The sequence below is a fragment of the Nannospalax galili genome, unplaced genomic scaffold, assembly GCF_000622305.1.
Source record: "Nannospalax galili isolate Female #2095 unplaced genomic scaffold, S.galili_v1.0 scaffold600, whole genome shotgun sequence".
NCBI lineage: Eukaryota > Metazoa > Chordata > Mammalia > Rodentia > Spalacidae > Nannospalax > Nannospalax galili.
In genome coordinates this window covers 50,182-61,230 of record NW_008348789.1, presented here as the reverse complement: position 1 = coordinate 61,230, position 11,049 = coordinate 50,182, and positions in this window count along the sequence as shown.

The window sequence follows — 11,049 nt, the reverse complement described above, 5'->3', positions numbered from 1 at the left end:
AAATGTAAAAATCATCAGCAATATGAAAGTGATTATTTATTGATAGTAATATGGTAGCTAGTTCAAATACATATCTAGAAATACACAAACTAACCTATTATCTTGATAATAAGCTATTATATCGGTAAAAAGCTATTATATAGAGCTGGAGAGATGGCTCGAGGTTAAGAACACTGACTACTCTTGCAGAGGACCGGGGTTTGAATCCAAGCACCCACATGGCAGCTAACAACTGTCTGTAACTCCAGTTCCAGGGTCTCTGACAGCCTCTTCTGTCCTCCGTGGGCAATGCAATAAAGGAGACACCTGTGTTCACAATAAACAAGCTTGCTTGCACATTGCCTAGTGAGTGTCCCAGAGTCTGTGTCGTTGACTTCAAACCTACTTATCCCCTGCCCCCGTGGGGAGGAGGTCAAAGGGACCCTGGCTGCAACACCTACATGCAGACGTAACACTCATACACATTAAAATAAAGACAATAAAGAAAATATTTTTTAAAATAAATTATTATATAATTCTTTGTTGAATAGGTACAATTTCCAAATAAAGTTTTATATGATGATTTTAATGATATAACAAAAAGTTAAAGGGATAGCTGTGTGGATGTGTTTGAATATGGGTAATGCTCAAATTATATAGCATCTGAATTGCCTTTTAAACTCTCTAAAGAAGGCATTATCCCTTTCTGCTGATATTCCATATTGCCTTTCATTGCATATGTGCTATTGCCATAGATAACTTACTAAAAAGTTTTAATTAATTGCATGATATTATCCCAAATGTGTTTTAGAGATTTGCATTATTCAATGGATGCTGTTTATTTTGTTTTTTTAATGTTTAATCTTTTGTAAAGAATCTCCCCCGATATAACATTTCCCCTATTTGTTCCTTTTAGTTTCTCATTTATATTTGAATATGTTGAAATGATTTGCATTAAAAAAATAAAGCTATGCTCATTATTTATGCTAAATATTTGACCTTCATTCTGCCCCTGAACCCTAGTCAGGCACAACCAGGATTCCTCCAGTTCAGGCTTTGCCAGCCTTACCAAATTTATCATTCCCATCCATGGATATCATTTGTGTGCTTCCTCCTTCCCATCTACTTCCTACCTTTCAATCACCATTTCAGTGTGTGTGGCTTAAACAGACAAACAAACAAATAAAAAAACAAACAAACCACAGGAAAAAACAAAACAAAACAAGAATTCTAAATCTTTACTTACAATGTCTTACAGTATTTTATATATTGCATCACTGAGAGTAATTGATCATGATATTCTGTCTAAATGATCAGAACAAATTACTCATCACAAAAGAAACTCAGAAACCCAACTGTGGTGATGGACTGTAGGTGTTAATATGACCAGATTAAGAAATATCAGACAAAAAGTAACACATGTTCATGGTAGTGGCACACACCTTTGATCCCAGCCCTTGGGAGGCAGAGACAGGTGGATCTCTGAAAGATGGAAGTCACCCTGGTACACAATGTGACTTGCAGGCAGGGTGTGATTAAGGATACCCTGTCAAAACAAACAAACAACAAAATCACAGGAAAGAAAAGTAGCACAACAACTTTGGGTGTTTGGGTATGTCTTTGAAGGTGCTTCTGGAATAAGCTTCTGTGTGAATATAAATGAGCTGAGTGTGGAAGTCTGCCTGTGCTAATGTGAGCATGCACCATCTAATCAGCTAGAGCCTACAGAGAACACTCTGAAGGAACTGGAGGGAACTACAACAAAAGTGGGAGAAGTAAAAAGATCTCCACATCTTTAAATGAGAAACTTTCGTATTCACACACTCTTTAACATCACAACTGGACATGCCAGGCTCTAGACCTCAAGATTCCAAAGCAGGTTTTTCCATCTTTCAATTTTGGACTGAGCCACAGCCTGACATTCCAGGGCCACCACGGTACCATCTGTAACAGATTTTCACCTTCCGTAATCACCTGAGCCAATTCTTCTAAAGTTTTATCCTCCTCCTCTTCCACATGTTCCTCCTTCACTTCCTCCTCTTCTTTTTCTACCCCCTTTCCCTCTGTCTCTCTCTCTTTCTCTCTCTGCCTCTTTCTTCCTCTGTCTCTGTGTCTCTGTCTTTGTAGAACCTCCAATAATCCACAAGATAAGAACATGGCGATGACCCTGTTCAAAGTCTGAAGTCATGAAAAAGGAAAAGGGACTTGTAGACAGAAAGTGGGGGATGATGTGAAGCTAAGAAAGTGTGTGCAAGAGAAAATAATGAGAATGCTTTGCATATGTGTTTCCAAATTTTCAAAAAGTAAATTTCATTAATAAAAAACGAAAACCCCCTTGAATCATTTTCTTTATCATTACATGCAGTCTATAATGAGGCACTGTAAACTTAAATCTAACTTCTTAATATCTTCCTTCTGATATTTCCCAAGAAATATCTACAGAATTCAGTTTAGCACCCATTTTTACCCCAATTATAAAAAATAATATCCAATAGCTAGCTGTTGATTGCCCCCAAGATAAAAGCTCCACTACTACACCAAATGTTGTATGGTATGCTGGCCATAGCAGACCTCAATATAACTGAAGATATATTGGAAACTATTACTGCTAAGTGAGGAAGATCTGGTCTTCCTAAAACAAGGGACTTTAGATAGACTGACTAGACCTCAGTTGATGGACTTGCACTGAGGAAAGTCTGGGGACACTGACTTGACACAGTGGGCCTTATCACAGATGATAGAGTATATTGGATCTACTGAGCAGGATATGGGAGAGTGCTGGTGTGGACAGGGGTATAAAGATGATTACAATTGTTTGAAATATTCTGTATGAAATACACAAAAATTCAATAAAATCAATGATAAGAAAAAAATCTTAAAAAATAAACATAAAAATAAATATCCTTAATAACACTTTGTATATGTTTGCATTTCCTTCACTTTGAACACATCTTTTTCAATCAACAACTCATGCCCCAGCATATGCATTTCCAAGATGAAGTTCAGTGAATATTTAGCAAAGCATATCTATGACAAATCAACTGTCTACTATGTTTAACCTGCTACGTAAGTGTTAACTCCGAGAGATATCACCTCTTTCAATACAGCAACAAATGGGACTTCCTGGTTTGCCACATTCAGTTTCTCCAATCTCAGGCAGATAACTACATTCAAGCATTACCCTTACTTTTCACTTAATTGGTATTGAATTAATTCTTTAAAACTTCTTCCTTAACTTACAATCTATTTAAACCTGTTAAACTAGAAAAAAAAAATGTTTGGAAAACTTTCATTTGGAAAATCATTCTAAAATAAACTAGAAGAGACAGTATAACTTTGCACTACAAATCTTGTGATTTTCCTTCTCAAAATGCATTTAACATCACATTGCAAATCCATATTTGCATTAACTTTTCTGTAACAGTTAAACAAACATCAAATATATATGAAAGAGTGTTTTAAAATGGTTTTCTTTCAAAGACATTAATCTAAAAGTTACAATGATAATTAAATATACTTTTCAAGGTTTTAGTCTGGAAATACCCTCATCTAAAGTTAATATTGCATAAATATTTAAAAAAATATTTTATAAGTTTTAGTGTATAAATCCGTTTCAGAAATGTCATTCAAATATTTTATTCATCACATCTGAATTACAAATTTAGTGAATTAAAGAATGTCACTGGGACTGGAGAGATGGCTCAGTAGTTAAGAACACTGAATGTTCTTACAGAAGACCCGGGATCATATCCCAGCACCCACATGGCAGCTAAAAATTATCCGTAACTCCAGTTCCAGGGTATCTGTCAGCCTCTTCTGCCCTCCATGGGCACACTTACCTACATGCAGGCAATACATGCATACACATAAAATAAAAATAGTAAATAAAATATTTTTTAAAAGTCACTAATTGCCATTGGGAGATTAATTTTTATTTCCCTTGAATCTGAATTAGGCAGGATTATTTTGTGAAATGTATTAATTATTGTGTTACTTTTTTTGTATTGTACTGTATTACTTTTTATTGCTGTGATAGAATACTTTGAAAAAAAGCCCCAACTTTACCTGAGGAACAATTGACAACTAATCTCTCCTGGATGGGGGAGACCTGGTCTTCTTTAGGGGAGTGATGCTAGATAGGGTAAACAGGCTCCATTGAATGAACTTAGACTGAGAGACATCTGGGGACACAAACTTGGCACAATCAATAGACCTTAACATACATAACAGAATGCATAAAATCTGATGAGGGGCACTTTGGGAAATACACATAGGGCAGGGGTTATTAATATGATTAAGATGCATTATATAAAATGCACAAAAATTTAATAAAAACTGTAAAAATTCATAAGTATTTGTTTTAAACTAAATTACAATAAAAATTACACAGCTACTACCCACTTTTAAAACAAGCAACTCAGGAAAGAAAAGGTATATTTTGGCTTGCAGATCCAGAGGGGATATAGTCCATCATGGTAGAAAAGGCACAGAAGTAAAAGCACAATGCTGGACTGGCAGTCAGGGTGAGAGAGATGACATTACATCTGCAAATAGGAACCTGAGAGATAGAGCAAGAATGGGGCCAACCTATATCATCTTAAAGTCCTTGGCAATAGCATACTTCCTAGAGTAAGGCTGTACCTCCTAAAGATTCCAGAACTGCCAACCTATATCATCTTAAAGTCCTTGGCAATAGCATACTTCCTAGAGTAAACATACATAGCATACTTCCCATACAGTGCCACCAAATGAGAAGTAACTCTTTAAATAGATGAGCCTATGTCAAACAATTCTCATTCACAATATCTCAAGTAGAGAACAGCAAAAATCACATGGCTCCTATTCTAAAACTCAGAGAATGAATAAGCTAAAATTTGTTTAATAATAGGAAAGACTGCTATATAGAAAACATTTTTGGGTGAAATGAATGGCCAGTGTTGAGCTAGAGTAAACATCCTGTGTTTATGGTTTTACAAAACACAGACCAATGTCAAGTACAATAAACAAACCCTGTAGGGGAGAATTTTCAATGCTTCATTTCCTAGGTGTTCTTTTGGCTGGAAGGATCACAGTGACGCAGCTGGAAATCAAATCTGTTATTTGGGTAAAACAGTGTGTGTTGGAGATGGAAATGGATGTGGAAAACATTTCTTGATGTTCCAGGATCGTCTTTGCTTTGCCAGAGCCTCTTCATTTAATGAATTATTAGCAAAGAAAAGAATCTCAAACCAAATTAAATTTGAAAATTGTGTGACTGATCTGATAATTTATTCTTTTTCTGTTTAAAATCTCTGTATTAGACTTGGTTATGCTGAGAAACTGAAACACATACACACACACACACACACACACACATATACACACACTCAAGACACTCACATACCTGCAGATATGCAATGAGAATTATGTTAAACAATATTTTTGTGCAACGGTTTCCTCTGAATTGAAATATTCCCTGTTGGAAGTTGTGGGGTAGCTCTTAGACTTGGGAAGTAAAAAAATCTTATAAATTTAGGTAAGTTGAAAATGGTAAGTTTCACAAACCTGCAATTGAAAATTGCTAGGAAGATGAGACTCCAATAGTGCTGCTGTGACCGAGATGTTCCTCTGACCCTGTGATGACAAGTCATGGCCCCACCTCCTTTCCACACTCTGTGAAGAAGTTGTCCCCTTTACCTCTTCCAGACAATTGGTTGACCTTAGCTCCTTGAAGGGGAGGGACTAAGGGTATAAAAGCTGGGAAAACCACAGGACCACCTCTTACCATTTTGTGAAGCTGTTGGGAACCACAGTATTTATGTTTGGGTGTGGACTTTGAACATAGCCATGAATTGGGGGGGGGTGCTAACTGTTTTGTAAGTAAACCCACACCCCAAGGTCAGTTAGCAAATCCAATAAACTCATTAAGGTTCTTCAAACTGGGTTTGGAGAATTCTTTCCTCAGGTTATTGTAAGGACAGTGGGACCATGGGATTGGATGCCACATGTGCCTCCCAGCAGTGAATTTGAATTACAATTGGCACAGTCCAGTAGGATACAATGAAACTGAGAATGAGTTCTGGAAGAGCGACTATGATACAGGGAAAGAGACCAACAGCCAAAGTAAAGTACGGTGAGGGGAGAGTGTGGGCTGAGGAAATAGTAACCTTGAGGTCCACTCTCATAGGATTGGTGGGGGTAGCTGCAGTGATATGGTTAATTCAGTGGGTGATGAGATGTGTAAGAATGGTGAGCCCATCTAAGCACTCCAGGTCAATGGGAGAAATCCTGGGTTGGCAGCCATCTTATAGATGGAACAGGGTGGCACACTTGCTTGACCAGTGGGGCACGCCAGTGAAGATGGAGATGCATTGAAAACAGCAGAAGTTCTGGAACAGATTCTGCAAGCTCTGGGAGTAGCAAACTAGGGACAGAAATGTCAACAAGCAGCTGCAGAGGGTACTTGGCCATAGCTACTGGTAGTAAGAAATCTGTCCCAAGCAGAGGCCTTGGCCCAAACGGAAACTGAAGGTGCTAAAGAGGAATTAAAGCAAGAGAGGGATATGAGGCTGGCCTCCTAAGTACTGGCCTCTGACCTTGCTGGTAAATTAGATAAGAGAGAAAAGGAGATGGAGGTGATGGCATGCCATTTTTCAAGTCTAGGAGGTCAAAAGGGAAAGAAAAAAAAAAAAGCCACGTGGCCAAAGGCTCCTTCATAGCTTGTTTAAATGTCTTTCCCAGTTCTAATAGATCTGGTACTGAGTATTCTCTGATTACCATTGTTTCCTGCACTGGGCTATTGTTAACACCTCCATTAGCATGTTGGACCATGGATTTTCTATTTGAATTAAAGGTCAAACCCAAAGAATGTCTCCCACTATCTCTAGGTCACTTCCTTCTTCCTCACTACTGTTCCCAGGGGTTCCAGGTTTTAGGGTCCTAGGAAGCCAGATGGCTCCTGGAGAATGACTTTAGATTACCAGGACTTAAATAAGGTGATGCCTTACATTCAGGCAGTGGTGTCCAACATTGCACTGCTAATTGAACAGCTGGTGCAGGAAATGGGGTTATTCCATGCTACAGTGGACCATGGTAATGCATTCTTTAGTATTCTCCTAACTGTTGAATCCCAAGACCAATTCGCATTCAGGTGGAATGGTTAACAATGGACTTTCAGAGTACTTCCCCAATGTTTCGCCACAGCCCCATGGTTCGTTATAGGTTGGTGGCTCAGAACCTGGCCCTGTTACCCTACCCTCCTTCTGTAAGGAGGTTTCACTACATAGATGACATAATGTTAACTTATGAGTGTCTTATAGATTTGGAAACTCATTTGGGGAACATGTAAGTGCACTTGAAGGAGTGAGGATAGGAAATCAACCCACACAAGAAGATGGAACACCACTACATTGAGTCATCAGCCCATGACAAACAGATGATAGAGAGACCTGAAGAGTCCAGTGCCCTACAATGGGTGGAAGATCATCCCACACCTATCACCCCCTCCAAGACTCAAGGAACTTCAAGGAAGAGTTGGGCAGAACGTTTTGTAAGAGCCAGAGGAAAGGGTAAAGTGTGACCTAGATGTTCCTCTGACCGTTTGATGACAAGCCATGGCCCCACCTCCTTTCACACTCTGGGAAGGAGTCATACTCATTACCTCTTCCAGCCAATTAATTGACCAGAGCTGCTTGAAGGGGAGGGACTAAGGGTATAAAAGCTGGGAAAACCACAAGGCCGCACTCTTGCCATTTTGTATGGCTGTTGGGAACCATGGGGTTTACGTCTGGGTGTGGGCTTTCAAACACAACAGTGAATGGGGGTTGCGTTCACTCCTCCCTAAGTAAACCTGCAACCCAAGCTGAGTTAAAAAGTCTAATATACTCAAGATTCTTCAAACCGGGTTTGGAGAATTCTTTCCTCAGGTTGTTATGAGAAGAGTAGGAGGAGGACATTGGATGTCATGTGTGAGTCCCAGAAGGGAGGTGACTCTCTAAACTGTCCAGCTGCAGCACATCAGCCATCAACTAGAAAACTCCAGAGCTGTAGCTTTCACATTTCATCCCCAAGACTAGGGTGGTCATGGTGGTGGAACTTCCTTTTCAGTTATTCCTGTTCCAGTATAACCCCTTGCCCATATTCCTGTAAGTAACCCCAATAACCTCACTGATTTGAGAAGCTGGACTTTTGTGAAATCATACTTTGATCTGTCACCCATTCCCTATCTGGGACAAAAACTGTTTCGTGCACATGTTCCCAAGAAAATTTCACATGACAAATATGGACACAGAAAATTCCAAGAAACTAAGAGAGAATTCACCAGATACAAAACAATTCCAGGGTTTCTTTATGGTTATATTGACAATCATCTCTATCTTGCATGGGAAAGTCCTCTTAAAACCAGAAGAGACTTCTCAAATGTGCCTACTCATACTGAACACTGCCAGACCCTTGGAGGAGCAGAACAAGCATCTTGTCCTTTTTATTGCCTGTCAGGAGCTTGAGAGCCCCGATATCCATACTGTTCCCTTTGCCTCAATCTCACTTCTTTCTTACTGACACTTTAGACTGAGAGTTCATACTCAGTTTCAGTTTTTGTTTATTAAGTCTCTGAAACAATGTCCCTATGAGTGGTATAAGTCTGTTTGTGAGTGCTTGGTAACACAGGGTATATTTTGGTAAAATTTAATCTTAGTCTTTGCCTAAAGGTAAGAGAAAATCAAGTCCCAGCACCAAGACAGTAAGAGGCACACCTAGAATTAACAGTTAACCAAATAACTGGGTATGTTGCAGTTCAATCAATTTGACACAAAATTAAGCATCTCAACCAGTAAGCCATAAAATTGTTGGGTATAAAAAATTAAGGTAATAATTCTAAGTAAATAAGAATAAGCTTCCTGATTTTCTTTATATACAGTATAAAGTAAACCATAAATAAGAAGAGAATAGTTTTCATTGAATGAAACAAAAGTTGCAACTACAAAACAAGATAATTCATCTATAAAGCAGAATATTGAAGAACATGTAAATAGAAAAATTCCTTAATAATTAAAAACAATTTGATATTCAAATTGCAAATGTTTAGACATTCTTTGAACAATTTGAAACTCAGACATGTGTTCTGCTGAGAATATTGTCTCAAATAATGACATTATCCACCTTTATTAAGATGTATACTTATTGGTGCTAGCACTAAAACTAGGCATATTAAGGTGTATGGCAGGTTTTGCGTCTGTGGCATTCTCAAAGTAGAGGACAAATACAGCATTTTAAGAGAGTTCTACCAGCTGTACCCAAAAGATTAGCACTTTGCAATAATCGCAGCACAGCACACACTCTAAGGTGCTTAACTTATCCCCTGTGGAGAATAATGCTGCACTTGCATGTACACTTGAAGTCTATATCAATGACATCTTATTTCAGAACAAAGAACAGCAGATGGTAGCCCTCCTGCTATGTTTTCTTTCTAAATTAATACCCAGAACAAAAAGTCCACTTTTAGAAATTTAATTTTAATGGCAAACTGCAATCTTTGTCCACAAGCCAATATCTCTTGAAAAATGCCAGTGTGTAACAATAAAGAAAAAGTTATTTTACAAATATTTTCTACTACTTTGTCAAAAGCACAAGTGCAGTACTATGTAGTGCACCATCGTGACCTTTGTTTAGGCCTAAGCCCTCCATTGCCCCAGGTGTTGGGCATGTTTAATGCCAGTGTGTAACAATAAAGAAAAAGTTATTTTACAAATATTTTCTACCACTTTGTCAAAAGCACAAGTGCAGTACTATGTAGTGCACCATCGTGACTTTGTTTAGGCCTAAGCCCTCCATTGCCCCAGGTGTTGGGCATGTGTTGCTAGTAGATGAGAATGTATCCCTTCTCAGTACTGTCCTGAGCTGAAGGGATAATGAACAGAAAAGCATCCCCTCTCACATGCACAGTCAATGTTGTGACACACTTCCTACCTGTCACAGTGTGGAACAATTCTAAGATGTCAGTCAAGCCTTGTGATACTCTAAAAAATTGAATAGGTTTTGGTAATAATTTCTTTAAAGACTATTTTCATCTTCCAAATAATTTTCCTTCTTTTTCCCAAAAGCCATAACTAATTTTGTCTATTTATGCCACGCTTCTTTAAAAACCTTAAGAGTAAAAATAAATCAGTTTATCTGGTCCAACTGTATGTCTTTAAACACTCAGAAGGAAAGTATAACCAAAGATTAAAGGGGTAAATATAATTTCATAAGAGTCCATATGTATAGCTAAGGGCTACATAGCAAACAACAATTGCAGATAGGTGATGCTTCCTTTTGAGTTGTTGGCCAGGGTGGCCAAAGGGATTCCCAGATAGTAACCCAGCATAGAAGCCGTCAACACAGCAGAAAGTAGCAGGGATATCAGAGTATAATGGCCCTAGTGGGGGGATGGAGGCTATGGGAGGGTGCTACCTGGGAAGTGGGTGTGTAAATAAATAAAAAAAAAAGAAGAAAAAAAAATTTTCTTCAAAGCATAAAAATTTGCTCCTTAATAATTAATAGATGTGAAAAATATTGCCATGGAAATTTACCTGATGACTTTACATCCATGCTCAGATGCCAAGGAGCTCAGAAAGTAAAAAACTGTGACTAGTAATAATGCCCATCCTACTTCCTGAGTTCCAAGCCAGTGAGAGACCTTGGCTCAGACAGAAAGTGATGGTCCTGAGGAACGACACCTAAGATTGTCCTTTGGCTTCTGCATGCATGCACATACATGTGCACATGGACCCATATATGCACAAGTATACACACACATACAAACAATAAATAAAGAGTATTCTTTGTAAAGGAGATTTGAGTATAGGTCTTTTTTAAAAAACATTTGTAAACACATTTTTATTTAGTGGAACTTGTAGTCAAAACTCTTCTCCTCAGTAATGAAATGCTTCTTCTAATTATATGGTTACTAAATAAATAATTAAAAAAAATAAAAATAAACCTAGATTATAGTTAATATACATGAACTAGATAGAATTGTTAGATACAGCTGAGAGATGCACTTGACAAATGATTAATAGATCCATAGACAGATGATAGATGGATACAAAGATA